Genomic DNA, 13,656 nt, shown 5'->3' with positions numbered 1-13,656 from the left:
GGGCGACAGAGCAAGACTCCGTCTCAAAAAAAAAAAAAAAAACCAAAAAAAAACCAGTTGGCTGGGCACGGTGGTTCACACCTATAATCCCAGCACTTTGTGAGGCTGAGACGGATGGATCACCTGAGGTGGGGAGTTCAAGACCAGCTTGAGAGAACTCCATCTCCACTAAAAGTACAAAATAATTAGCCAGGCATGGTGGTGCATGCCTGTATTCCAGCTACTCAGGAAGCTAAGGCAGGAGAATCGCTTAAACCTAGGAGGTGGAGGTTGCGGTGAGCTGAGATCATGCCACTGCACTCCAGCCTGGGCAACAAGAATGAAACTCCGTCTCAAAAAAAAAAAAATGTCACTCATGTTCCTTGAGGCATGACTAAGAAAATGCTAACAGTGAGAAGGGCCTAGAATGGGTAAGACACAAGGATGGGTGGGAGGGCACTTGTCAAACCTCAGTTCATGAATTGTGTGAATGGATTACATTTTCAAGACATTAGTAAGTGGGATAAAATGAATGGATCTGGCTTTGGGTGAGAGGAGGAGGCAGGCTTGGAGCACTGTCACATTTGGAAGGAGGCACGGGGCTGTGCTTGGAGGTAGAGGATGGTAATGGAGCCTGTGGGGCCAGTGTCACTGGCACAGAGGAAGAGGCATGTCTGCCCCCAAGGACCCAGAGGAGGCAGTGAGGGTGGGTGAGGATTCAGGAGTAGGAGGAGGTGTGAGGGAAGGGGTCTTTGGCCCGTGGGAGGGCTTATTTCCTGCCTGGTGGCTTTTATTTTCTCTGGGCCTGGAGAGAGGTGTGGGGGTGCCTGGAAGGGAAGAGGGATCTGGGCGTCAAGGGGGAAGCTGGGAAGGGCCTCCTTGCAGAATCAAAAAGGAGCCAGTGACGCGGGAAAGGGCTGCTGAGTAATTCTGAGGTTGGAAACGCACCTCGGTGACTTTCACGTCTATTACACGGAGCCAGAGTGAGGCTCCTTGTGCACCTCCATGGAACACTGTGCTATTGACGGCTGTGAGCTATCGGCTGTGTCCACACTGGAGTCGCCCATCTAGGCGCCTGCTTTATAGCCCAAATGCCAAGTGGGGTGGGGCAAGTGGCCCTTCCAGTGCTCTTTGAGGAGCGGCTGCCAGGAGGCAGGGCCACGTGTGTGTGTGAAGAGGGGATGGAGGTACCTGGCCCAGGCAGAGGTGCACAGTGTCCATGAGGGCCAGGGGTGCCCCCTGTGATGGCTCCTCCTCTAAACTGGGTTGGAGGCTGGGTGTGGTGGCTCATGCCTGTAATCCCACCAGTTTGGGAGGCCGAGGCAGGTGGATCACCTGAGGTCAGGAGTTCGAGACCAGCCTGGGCAACTTGGTAAAACTGCATCTTTACTTAAAATATAAAAATTGGCTGGGCGTGGTGGCAGGCACCTGTAATCCCAGCTACTCAGGAGGCTGAGGCATAAGAATAGCTTGAACCCGGGAGGCAGAGGTTGCAGTTAGCAGAGATCCTGCCACTGAACTCCAGCCTGGGCGACAGAGCGAGATGCTGTCTCCAAAACAAAACAAAAAAACAACCTGTGTTGGGGACCCAAATTGGTTAGGGGATGTAGAAGAGGTAGGTGACATGGCTTAGGGTTTAAATTCTTCCAGTCAACTGTGATTTTTCTTTTTTTTTAAGACAGGGTCTGGTTCTGTCGCCAGGTTGGAGTGCAATGGTGCGATCTTGGCTCACTGCAACCTCCGCCTCCCAGGTTCAAGCGATTCTCTTGCCTCAGCCTCCCGAGTAGGTTGGGACTACAGGTGTGCACCACCAAGCCTGGCTAATTTTTGTATTTTTAGTAGAGACAGGGTTTCACCATGTTGGCCAGGCTGGTCTTGAACTCCTGACCTCAAGTGATCCGCCCTCCTTGGCCTCCCAAAGTACTGGGATTATAGGCATGAGCCATCATGCCTGGCCTCAACTGTGGTTTTTCAGTTTTCAGCAAAAACTGTGTTTTTTCTGACAATTATTCACAACTATGTTTCAAAACCTCCCTGCATTTCTAGCCAACGGGTTGCTTTCGGAAGCCCTGGGGCTCTCCCGACACCCGCACTGTGTGTCTGGTAATGTGCAGGTTCACCTGAGGATGTCATCAAATCTGAGGGTCACAAACAGCATGAAAGGAGGGAGCCCCGTTGCCCCAGGTGGAGAAAAGCCACAGAGCGTGACTTTGTTCACTCCATGTGTCCCCTGTGTCCCCTGGCACTTCCCTGTGTTGGTGACTGTCCTCAGAACTGCAGTCTGCAGGTCTGCCTGGGGTCCCGTGGCAGGAGAGTAACCCAGCACACTCCAGGGGCTACCACCTACCTGGGTGGTGGTCAGGGAAGGCTGCCTGGAGGAGGAAGTGAAGCTTCAGCTGTTTTTTTCTGTCCAGGGTGTGTGTGTGTGTGTGTGTGTGTGTGTGTGTGTGTCAGAGTTTCGCTCTTGTTGCCCAGGCTGGAGTGCAGTGGCGTGATCTTGGCTCACTGCAACCTCCACCTCCTGGGTTCAAGCGATTCTACTGTCTCAACCTCCCGACTAGCTGGGATGACAGGTGCATGCCACCACGCTGGCTAATTTTTGTATTTTTAGTAGAGATGGGGTTTCGTCATATTGATCAGGCTGGTCTCGAACTCCTGACCTCAGGTGATCTTCCATATCTCGGCCTCCCAGAGTGCTGGGATTACAGGAATGAGCCACCGTGCCGGGCCTATGCATGTATTTTTAACTACCTTCTATGCGTGGTTTTTGTATAAGGAAATGAAAATATTTCTTTGAAAACATGAGAAGGGAATATTTTAATACCAGGCAAAGAGGAGAGTTCCTGTAGTTTTATTTGGATGGGGAAAGAGTTCACTCCTGCGCCGAGGGGCCCCTTTTCCACGGCTGCTGGGTCAATGGTGCCTGGACTCCTGGGTCCTGCGCCCTGAGGTTGGTGAGCCATGGGGCTCTGCTGTTTCAGAAAGGCGCAGGGATGCAGTCCAGGCGGAGCAAGCTGCACGCGGGAAGGCATGGGGTGGGGGTGGCTGCTGTGGACATTCAGGACCCGCAGCGGTTCAGCGCGGCTGGAAGGCAGAGAGCAGCTGTTGTGGCGGGTAGCGGGGTGGGCTTCTGTGCTAAATAGAGAGTTTGAACTTGGTCTCAAAGGCTCCTGGGGCGACTGAAGGACTTCCAGCCGGGGCGAGGCAGGGCTGGCAGGTGGAGAGGGGAGGCCGTGGGGACAGTGTGGCAGTCATCAGTCTAGGTGAGAAGTGTTAGCATCCCTCCGGGCAGGGCAGAGAGATGGAGAGGAGGAGTGGGTATCCAAAGCCACAAAGCCCAAGGCCTCAGAGACCAGTCAGATGGGGCTGCGGGGAGGAGAGGCAGCAGGACAGTGTCTGGCTCAGGGGCTGGGCAGCAGGTGGCGATAAATGACATTTTTTTTTTTCTGTGAGCCAGGGTCTCGGTCTGTCACCCAGGCTGGAGTACAGTGGCATGATCATAGCTCACAGCAACCTCAACCACCCTGGCTCAAGTGATCCTCCCGTCTCAGTCTCCCGAGTACCCCGACCACAGGCACACGCCACGACCCCTGGCTAATTAAATTTTTTTTTTTTTTTTAATAGAGACAGGGTCTTCCTATATTGCTCAGGCTGGTTTCAGACTCCTGGGCTCAAGTGATCCTCCCGCCTTGGCCTCCCAAAGGTCTGGGATTACAGGTGTGAACCACCATGCCCAGTAGATAAGTGACTCTCCTGTACCTTGTGTGGAGGGTACTGAGGTCCACACTATGTGTGTGGCGGTTTCTCGACCTGTGTAGGAAGCATTTTGGAAAAAACCAACCAACCCAAGTTTGGCGAGCCTGTTCAGGAACAGACTGCGACTCCAGCCACCTCTGAGACTTCTCCATCTCATCGCCTACTTCAGTGTGAGAGCCCACATGAAGGTCAGCGTCAGTGACTTCACACTCCACTGGCACTCCTCGAGCACCCACAGCGCACCCAGCACAGAGTGACAGAAGCTCCCTTGGCACAGGCGCCACTGCAGTGATGCTGGGGCTGTCACCTGGCAGGAGTAAGTTCGGGGCTCTTTCTGGGATGCCATGTGGCTCCTTTTCCACAATCTACCCTTTCCACAGTGCTTGTTTTCCAGAGACTGGCCTCCTGGTGCTGCTCCTGTCTTTGGGATTTCTCCAAAAGCAGCTACCAAATCCCCAGCACCCCCAAGCTCTTTCCTTTTTCGGGTGGTGACTGTCTGGGTCTGAATGGTTCTCCTACCTAGAGGGGCTCTTCTGCCTTGACCTGAGCCAGTGGGATAAGCTCAGCAGGAGGGAGCGGGAAGAGGGGCAGGACAGGGAACAATGGAGATTTGACTCAAGCCCCCTCCACTGCCCCTCCCCAGCACATTTACATTTTTATTAATTCCTTCCCCCCCCGCCCCCCAAGATGGAGTTTTGCTCTGTCACCCAGGCTACAGAGCAGTAGTGCGATCTTGGCTCACTGCAACCTCTGCCTCCTGGATTCAAGCGATTCCCCTGCCTCAGCTTCCTGAGTAGCTGGGATTACAGGCCCCCGCCACTACGCCCAGCTAGTTTTTGTATTTTTAGTAGAAACGGGGTTTTACCATGTTGGCCAGTCTGGTCTTGAACTCTTGACCTCGTGGCCTTCATTTTTATTTTTAACAATATTTTCTGGTTGGGTGCGGTGGCTCACACCTGTAATCCCAGCATTTTGGGAGCCCGAGGCGGGTGGATCACTTGAGGTCACAAGTTCAAGACCAGCCTGGCCAACATGGTGAAACCCCATCTCTACCAAACACACACACACGCATGCACACACACACACAAATTAGCTGGGTGTGGTGGCGCATGCCTGAGGCTGAGGTGGGAGAATTGCTTGAACCCAGGAGTTGGAGGTTGCAGTGAGCTGACATCACACCACTGCACTCCAGCCAGGGCCACAGAATGAGACCTTGTTTCAAAACAAAACAAAACAAAACAAAAAAGAAAAACATTTTTTGTTATTTAAAAAATATATAGAGATGAGGTCTCACTCTGTAGCCCAGGCTGGTCTCAAACTCCCGGGCTCAAGCAATCCTCCCGTCTTGACCTCCCAAAGTGCTGGGATTACGGGCGTGAGCCAGTGTGCCCAGCCCCAGCTGCACTTTTAGTTTGAATGGTTGGAAGTTAAAGAATATCACATATATAAGATGAAACATTTTTCATTACAATATTTATATTATATATTGTTATTTATCTACTGACATTTCTGTCTCTTTCTAGAGTGCCTCCTGGATGGACACACACACACACACACACACACACACACACTGGCTTAGCAGTCACCGTGGGTGAAGTCCCTCTATGCCCTTATCACAGCTGAGTTGGCCAGAACAGTCAGAGTGCTCAAGGGAAGCTTCTTCACCTGCCAGGAGAGAGCACGTGCCAGGAAAGCAGCTCTGCCTCTTCCCCACACCAGCCCAGTTCTTGAGCCCGTAAAAGAAGGGGCCTCTAGCCTCTAGCCCCTTCTTTTCCCCGGGGGCTCAGGGTCCCCTAGGGCTCCCCTCTGCAGACAAGAGGGGCTGGCTGCCATCATTTCTGGGCTCCTGCCGCTGTGCCTGGAGGACTGCCTGTGACCGTGCCTGCCACCTTTCCTACTCTTGGAGGGCAAGGGTGGTCTCTGTGTCAGCCCCAATGCCCTTTCCTGGGGACTGTCTAGCATTCGGGTGGCAGAGAGAGGTCAAGTGCCCTTCTCAGCAGCTGCCCTGGCACCCAGGCTCAGGCCATGGGCAGGGGGCTGAGGTGGGCGACCAAGTTCCCTTGGGGCCACCAGGCTCGCCCAGAAAGCAAGGAGTGGGTTATGTCGCCACCTATTGCCAGATCTGCTCAACAAATGTCAGCCTGGCCTGAGCCCAAATCCTCTCTTCAAAAGAAAGACCCAGGTTCGGGAAAAAGCCTGCGGCTCCAGGCTGCAACCGGGGTTTCCCTCAGTTCTGCCTCTGTCCCCCAGGGCAAATCCTTCTGCCCAGGGTCTCAAGACCTTCCATCTGAAATGACCCTGGAGATTCCACTACAGGGAGAGGTGGGGCTCCCAGGGCGGACCCAGCCCACTGTGCCTCAAGTGAGGCCAGAAAGGCAGCCCCCGATGCCAGGATCTGACAAGCAGCATCGGGGAAGTCTCTGGACCCCTCTGAGCCAGGCTCCTCCGTCCTTGCAAAGTGCAGACACTTCAGTGGTCTCCAGCGTTGCTGGGAGAGTGAAGGGAAGCCCCCTGCAGAGACCCTGTCACTCCTCCACCACACCGTCCCACAGGCTACTGGGAGGCTGGCTTCAGGACACCCATGGCAGACACGTTTTGCAAGAACACTCAAATACAAAGATGTACACGAAGCACGTGGGCACGGCTGTCCATAGGAGAGTGTACAGGACTAGAATAATGAGGGTGTCGCAGATGAGTGTGGTGCTGTGCATGACTGAGGGGTGTCGTCAACTCCATGCTGTGCATCTGAGCTTATAAAGGGGGCACTCAATCCCCAAATCCACTTCAGGGGAAAGATTGACTGAGAACTGTGATGCGCTGGACAAGGTCAGTTTCACCTGGCGGCCACTTCAGTGCCACGTCCTGCCCGCCAGCCTGCGTGGGCCACTTCAGTGCCACGTCCTGCCCGCCCGTCTGCGTGGCCCACTTCAGTGCCACGTCCTGCCTGCCCGCCTGCGTGGGGGCCTCTTCCACAGCTGGTCTATGGACCTCCAGTGTGGAATTTGGTTTCCATGTGCTTCAGGGACCACGTGTCTCCTTGGCAGACACAGGGTACACCACCATGCCACTGATCTCCCGTGCGATGGGTTAGGGGCACCTAGCTTGCCTTCCTCCTTGGTGCTCCCTGCACGTGCCTCCAGCACGAGGCCCGGGTGAGCCATAGCAGAAGGACCCCACCGCACTCCTGTGCTCCCCAGCTCCAACCCCACAGTCCAGGCAAGTCGCATCCCTTCTCATTTCTAAAGTGCACTAATAATACATGGATGCGTCTCAAATTGTATAGAAGCACCCAGGAGAAAACAGGGGACCTCCTTCCCCTCCCTGTGCTGTGCTTGCCATAGTGACAGTGCGTTTGAGCTTGTGTCCTCCGGTGCTGTGTACACACACAGGTCTCCATGTTTTTTTTTTTTTTTTGAGAGCGGGTCTTGCTCTGTCACCCAGGCTGGAGTGAAGTGGTGCAATCACAGCTCACGCAGCCTCCAACTCTTGGGCTCAGGTGATCCTCCCGAGTGCTCAACCCCCTGAGTAGTGGGACCACAGGCACACACCACAATGCCTGGCTAATTTTCTAAAATATTTTCTGTAGAGACAGGGTCTCTTTATGTTGCCCAGTCTGGTCTCAAACTCCTGGCCTCAAGGGATCCTCCTGCATCATATTTTTTTGTTGTTGTTGAGACAGAGTCTGTCTCTGCTGCCCAGGCTGGAGTGCAATGGCGTGATCTCAGCTCACTGCAGCCTCCATTTCCCGGTTTCAAGTGATTCTCCCACCTGGGCCTCCCGAGTAGCTGGGATTACAGGCGCCAGCCACCATGCCTGGCTAATTTTTTGAATTTTTAGCGGAGATGGGTTTTCGCCATGTTGGCCAGGCTGGTCTCGAACTCCTGACCTGGTGATCCTCCCACCTCAGCCTCCCAAAGTGCTGGATTACGGCCTCTTATTATTTTTTAAATGCAACATAATAACTTTATTTAACAAAAGTAACAGTTAAAGTAACAGGTAAAGTCCCAGGTAAAGCACTTATCATGAGAGAAGAACCGACTGGAAGAAATGTTTGAAACACTATGCAGCTTCATCTTGTTGGGTGCTGGGGCTGTCAAAAGCTCAGCTCAGCACAGGGCTAGGGGGTCTGTACCTTTCTCAAGCGCTCACCAAATACCCCCCTTACATACATGTGTGTTAAATTTGAAAAAGATGTAATGGGGGCCAGGCGCGGTGCCTCATACCTGTAATCCCAGCAATTTGGGAAGCTGAGGCAGGTGGATCACCTGAGGTCAGGAGTTTGAGACCAACCTGGCCAATGTGGCGAAACCCCATCTCTACTAAAAATTCAAAAATTAGCTGGGCGTGGTGGCTTGCACCTGTAATCCCAGCTAGTCGGGAGGCTGAGGCAGGAGAATCACTTGAACCTGGGAGGTGGAGGTTGTAGTGAGCCAAGATCGCACCACTGCACTCCAGCCTGGGCGACAGAGTGAGACTCTGTCTCAAAAAAAAAAAAAAAAAAAAAAAAAATTGAAAAAGATGTAATGAGTAGTCCTCAGATAGACCTTATTTTGTTAATCTTTTGGAATAGGTGGTCTAAAAGGATCATGCAGTCTGGCTAATGGATCACGTCGTGAACCCAGCCTAGACTCTGTTGGATGCTAGGTGGGTTTTGGGTACCTGCCCAGAGAGTTATCTGGGTAACGTGACATGCTGGGACTCCCAGTGCTCATCACAGGACCTGTCTGGGTAGCTGATGTGCTGTGGGCCCTCCCGCCAGGGCGCGGAGAGCCAGGGGATGGTGTGAGGGCAAGGAGCATGTCTCTTTGGCCAAGGCATGGCTGCGACTGTGACCTCTTACCTTTTAAAAGCCACAGAGTCCTCCTCAGGCAGGTGTGCTGGAGTTTCTTTCACCAGTCCCTCTGAAGGCCTCACAGCAGCCTCCAATTTTACCACCTCATCAGCAATGGTGCAATGAACGAACATGCTTTTAGTCCACAAGTGTGTATGTCTTTGAAGGCAGAGTCCTACCAGCAGAAGTGCTGCGTGCAGCGTATTCTTCCATTTTTAATATTCTTAAGTTAGAAGAGTGACTTCCTGAAACACCCATCTCTTCACGGCACTTCTGTGCTGAAGTCCTTCTAAAATCCCTCTTTCAGAGAAAAGCCTAGAAAGGAGGCTGGACAGGGGGCGGGCAGTGACCAGTCAGCTCCCACCACTGCAGGCTACAGGGGGCACGCCTGTGCTGTGGGACAGGAGGCTGGGCTGGGGACAGGGAGCCAGGCCACAAGAAATGAGGCAGAGGAGGTCCAGGAAGGTAACCACAGCGCCATTTAGAGATGATGGGGCCGATCTTTAGGAAGACCATTCTGGGGGCTGGGCGTGGTGACTCATGCTGATAATCCCAGCACTTGGGGAGGCCGAGGTGGGAGGATCACTTGAGTCCAGGAGTTTGAGACCAGCCTGGGCAACATGGTGAAACCCCATCTCTACTAAAAATATTTCTTAAAAAATCAGTTGGGCACAGTGGTGTGCATCTGTAGTTCCAGCTACTCAGGAGGCGGAGACAGGAGAATCACTTGAACCCAGGAGGTGGAAATTGCAGTGAGCCGAGATTGCAGCACTGCACTCCAGCCTGGGCAACAGAGCCAGACTCCATCAAACACAAACAAGCAAGCAAGTGAACAAACTTTTAAAAAGACTGTTCTGGGCCGGGCGCGGTGGCTCACGCCTGTAATCCCAGCACTTTGGGAGGCCGAGACGGGCGGATCACGAGGTCAGGAGATCGAGACCATCCTGGCTAACACGGTGAAACTCCGTCTCTACTAAAAATACAAAAACTAGCTGGGCGAGGTGGCGGGCGCCTGTAGTCTCAGCTACTCGGGAGGCTGAGGCAGGAGAATGGCGTAAACCCGGGAGGCGGAGCTTGCAGTGAGCTGAGATCCGGCCACAAGACTCCGCCTCAAAAAAAAAAAAAAAAAAAAAAAAAAGACTGTTCTGGCTGTATGGGCATGTTAGAGAAGGCTGAAAAGAGATAGCTGGGCAGGTGACACTGCTGGTGACTGACGCAGGGCTCAGCAGCAGGCTGGGCGGAGTGTGGTGTGGGGTCTGGGCCTGCCTGAATTGGGAGGGACTAAGGGACGTCTCATGCCAGATGAAGCCAGACCGTGGTCATGAGGTCTGGAGGTGCAGATGCGGGAAACATCGCCAAGTTCCTCGTGACCTCTGAGAAAGCCACTCTTTCGGAGCCACCACTCCAGCAATGCGGGCTGAAGGGAGCACTGCGGGAGGGCAGGCACCTCCGGGGAGGCCTCTTGATACCCTGGTCCCCTGGTGGCATCACCCATCCTCCTCCTCCACAAAGACAGGCAGTGGAGCCTGCTCCCCCAGGACTTGGTGTCTGCTCTCTAAGCCGCTTCTGTCAGAAGGTGAGGCCCTGCAAGGCGGGGACACGGGCCAGGGCCCTCCTAGGCCAGGCAGCACGCCCAGCCCTCAAGAATGACCCATGGCCTGGATGGGTCCCTTTCCCAGCCCTTTGCCGCTGGATTACATCTGAAATGCTCTAAAGTGTTTTGGGGGTGGGGGGAGGCAGGCAGTGGAGAGAGTACAACCAATGGGCAGCCTTCCCAAAAGAGGAGCCAGGAAATTCCGGAGCTGGAAGCCTGGAAATTCAAGGAAGACAGTGTCTTGGGGGGGAGGACGAAGTTTCAGAGTAGCAAAGTCTGGTCCAATCGGTACAAAGAAATGCCTGCTGGATCCGATGGCCAGAGCAGGTCAGCAGCGAGATGGGACAGCAGCAGGGCAAGGAGTCGCTGGCTGAGAGTGGAGAAGCCAGTGTAGATGGCACCCTTGAGGAAGGAAGGCCCGGGATGGTGACCAAGGTCAGGGAGGGTGATGAGAGGGGACACCGGGCTGGGAAAGGCTCCAAGGGTGGTGTGGGCACTGTGGGGGAGACCTGGAGGCACAGCTGTGGGTACCGCAGAGGCTGAGAAGTGGGGCAGAACAGGGGAGGGGAGCCTCCTGCCTCAGCCCCACGAGGGAGCGTGGGACCCTGGGAAAGGCCCAGAGAGGCCTGTGTGGGGCAGGGAGCCCAGGGTTTCGGGGTGCAGGAGGGTGAGGTGGCCTCAGGCCTGTGTGGGGCAGGGAGCCTGGAGTGTCGGGGTACAGGAGGGTGAAGTGGCTTCAACTTTCTGTTAAGTTGCTGGCATCAGCTCCCGACACTGGGAGCGGGCTGTAGGGAACCCCAAACCTGTGTGCAGCGTTTCACTATCAGGTGAATCAGAACCGCTGGCTCCAGAGCTTGAGCCTCAGCCCCACTGGCAAATGGCCTCCCCCTACCCGTCTGGAGATTCTGGAAGCTTAGCTGAGTCCCCGCAATTCACTTATACTAGATCTTGCAAGGACAAGGAAGTGTTTTTTATTTACAACAAAAACATTTGTAACATAATTCTCTCTTCAAAACAGGGAACCCTACAAAATACACAAAGCAATCTCTATTGGTGTTGACCCGGGGACATTCGCAGCCGGAAGGGGGGCTGGGACTGGGAGGGAAGCCAAAGACTAATTCCGTCTAAAAAAACAAGAAACTGCCTTAAAAAAGTAGCAGTGTTCTACTTGTCAGTAGCTACGCTCTCCCCTCCTGTGTTATGAACACGGAAAACAGAAAACAGCACCTGTGAAAACACATTTCAGCCGAGTCTGTCAGAGATGCGGCCACGGGGCATTCCAACCCCTGCTCCAGGAAGGTGGCTGCCACGGCTGCACTGGGGGGCTCCCTTCCACTCCTCCAACGATGGAGAACCACAGCTCTCTCCCCTCGTTGGTAGGTGAAGAACCTGGGAATCAAACACAGCCATTAAAAACATCTCAGGACTCAGCAGCTGCCACACAAAGTCACAGTCACATGTGCTGGGGGCCAGCGGCTGAGGTCAGAGAAGGGCATGGCCGGTGACTAGACAGGAGCCAAGAGACAGATGCTATCACCGTGTGGCCCTACTAGATGGACTCTGGGAAACTTTTTTTTTTTTTTTTTTTGAGACACAGTCTTACTCTGTCACCCAGCTGGAGTGCAGTGGCACAGGCTCCGCTCACTGCAACCTCTTCCTCCCGTGTTCAAGTGATTCTCCTGCCTCGGCCTCCTGAGTAGCTGGGATTACAGGCATGCACCACCACACCCGGCTCAATTTTTTGCATTTTTAGTAGAGACGGGATTTTGCCATGTTGGCCAGGCTGGTCTTGAACTCCTGACCTCAAGTGATCTGCCTGCCTTGGCCTCTCAAAGTGCTGGGATTATAGGCATGAGCTACCCTTTCCCTTCTCTTTCCTCCCTATCCCAATACAACCAAAGGAGCCAGCACCTAAGAAAGGGAAGAGGAGGTGGGGTGTAAAGAACAGACCACTTTTCAGTCAGACTTGCAGAACCATAGGCAATGGGAGAGAAGTAAGTAAAGAGAGGTGGCGGCCAGATGCAGTGGCTCACACCTGTAATCCCAGCAGTTTGGGAGGCCAAGGCGGGCGGATCACTTGACATCAGTAGTTCCAGACCAGCCTGGCCAACATGATGAAACCCCATCTCTACTAAAAATACAAAAATTAGCCAGGCATGGAGGTGGGTACCTGTAATCCCAGCTACTTGGGAGGCTAAGGCAGGGAGAATTGCTTATACCCAGGAGGCAGAGGTTGCAGTGAGCCGAGATTGCACCACTGCACTCCTGCCTGAGTGACAGAGACTCCATTTCCAAAACAAAAAATCAAACCAAACAAAAAACCAAACCAAACGAAAAAACCAAACAAACATTTCTGTAACATGATAAGAAAAAAATACAGCTCAGCCAAAGCCAGCATGGTGTTTAACGGTGGAGCCAGCAGCAGCTCCATTACACTCATGAGGCACGTCTGTCGCTACTAACCCTGTTCTGGAAGCATGCACCCCCCACCATCAGGCAGGCTCTGAATAAGACACAAGAGGAGGGCCAGGTGTGGTGGCTCACGCCTGTAATCCCAGCACTTTGGGAAGTAAAACTGGGGGGGATCACCTGAGGTCAGGAGTTCAAAACCAACCTGGCCAACATGGTGAAACCTTGTTTCTACTACAAATACAAAAATTAGCCGGGCATGGTGGCGGGCACCTGTAATCCGAGCTACTCAGGAGGCTGAGGCAGGGAGAATTGCTTATACCTGGGAGGCAGAGGTTGCAGTGAGCTGAGATTGCGCCGCTGCACTCCAGCCTCGGTGACAAGAGCGAAACTCTGTCTTGCAGTGGAGGAAACAAAAAAAAAAATACAAGAGGAGAAGACAAAATGACCGTTACCTACATAGGGTATCACATGCCTGGTGCATGCAGTGAAGCTACTGATAGAACTCACAGAACTAATGACAGAGTTATCAAAAATAACTAAAAAACGTCGGAAAGGTGTTTGATTACAGAGAAACAAATAGGCAATTTACAGAAAGGCCACCTCAGTCTGGAAAGATGTGAACAGAGACCTGGTCAGGGACCTGCTAATGCTAGTAATGAGATCCTATTTGAGATACACCAACCTGGCAAATATTAAAAAGTCTGGCAATCCAAATGACGGCAAAGTGACGGAATGGAACCTCTCAGACACTACCAAGGGCAAACTGGTACAGCCACTGGAGAGGTCAGTTTAGCACTACCTAGTTCAGGCAAAGACACACCCATCACAACCAGTGATAGGACTTTGACTGTCACAGAAAAGTCAGGCGTGAGGATAACTCCACGACCATGTTTCTGTCTGTCTATTTAATCTCTATCTACCTACCTGCTAATCACTGTTAAAACTATTTCCATATCCTGACAGGATGGAATGCTATCCAGCCACTTCTTTTTTTTTTTTGAGACGGAGTCTCGCTCTGTCACCCAGGCTGGAGTGCAGTGGCGTGATCTCAGCTCACTGCAAGCTCCGCCTCCCGGGTTCACGC

At 53.2% G+C, this 13,656-nt stretch overlaps 2 protein-coding genes across 4 annotated transcripts in view; one reads left to right on the top strand and one right to left on the bottom strand.

The window, feature by feature from the left end:
- The window catches only part of TRIM50 (tripartite motif containing 50), a 98,450-nt gene that overhangs the window by 35,537 nt on the left and 49,257 nt on the right, over positions 1-13,656 (top strand). The window lies entirely within an intron of this gene.
- The window catches only part of FKBP6 (FK506 binding protein 6, 36kDa), a 36,530-nt gene continuing 33,982 nt past the window's right edge, over positions 11,109-13,656 (bottom strand). For all 3 annotated transcript variants that reach the window (XM_011930365.1, XM_011930360.1, XM_011930375.1), the window contains one exon: positions 11,109-11,549. The gene's annotated coding sequence lies outside the window, so the exon portion shown is untranslated. The remainder of the gene's footprint in view (positions 11,550-13,656) is intronic.

This window comes from Colobus angolensis, unplaced genomic scaffold, assembly GCF_000951035.1.
Source record: "Colobus angolensis palliatus isolate OR3802 unplaced genomic scaffold, Cang.pa_1.0 Scaffold120, whole genome shotgun sequence".
NCBI lineage: Eukaryota > Metazoa > Chordata > Mammalia > Primates > Cercopithecidae > Colobus > Colobus angolensis.
Note: the sequence above shows the minus strand (reverse complement) of the source record. Positions and strands in the feature narration are given on the sequence as shown.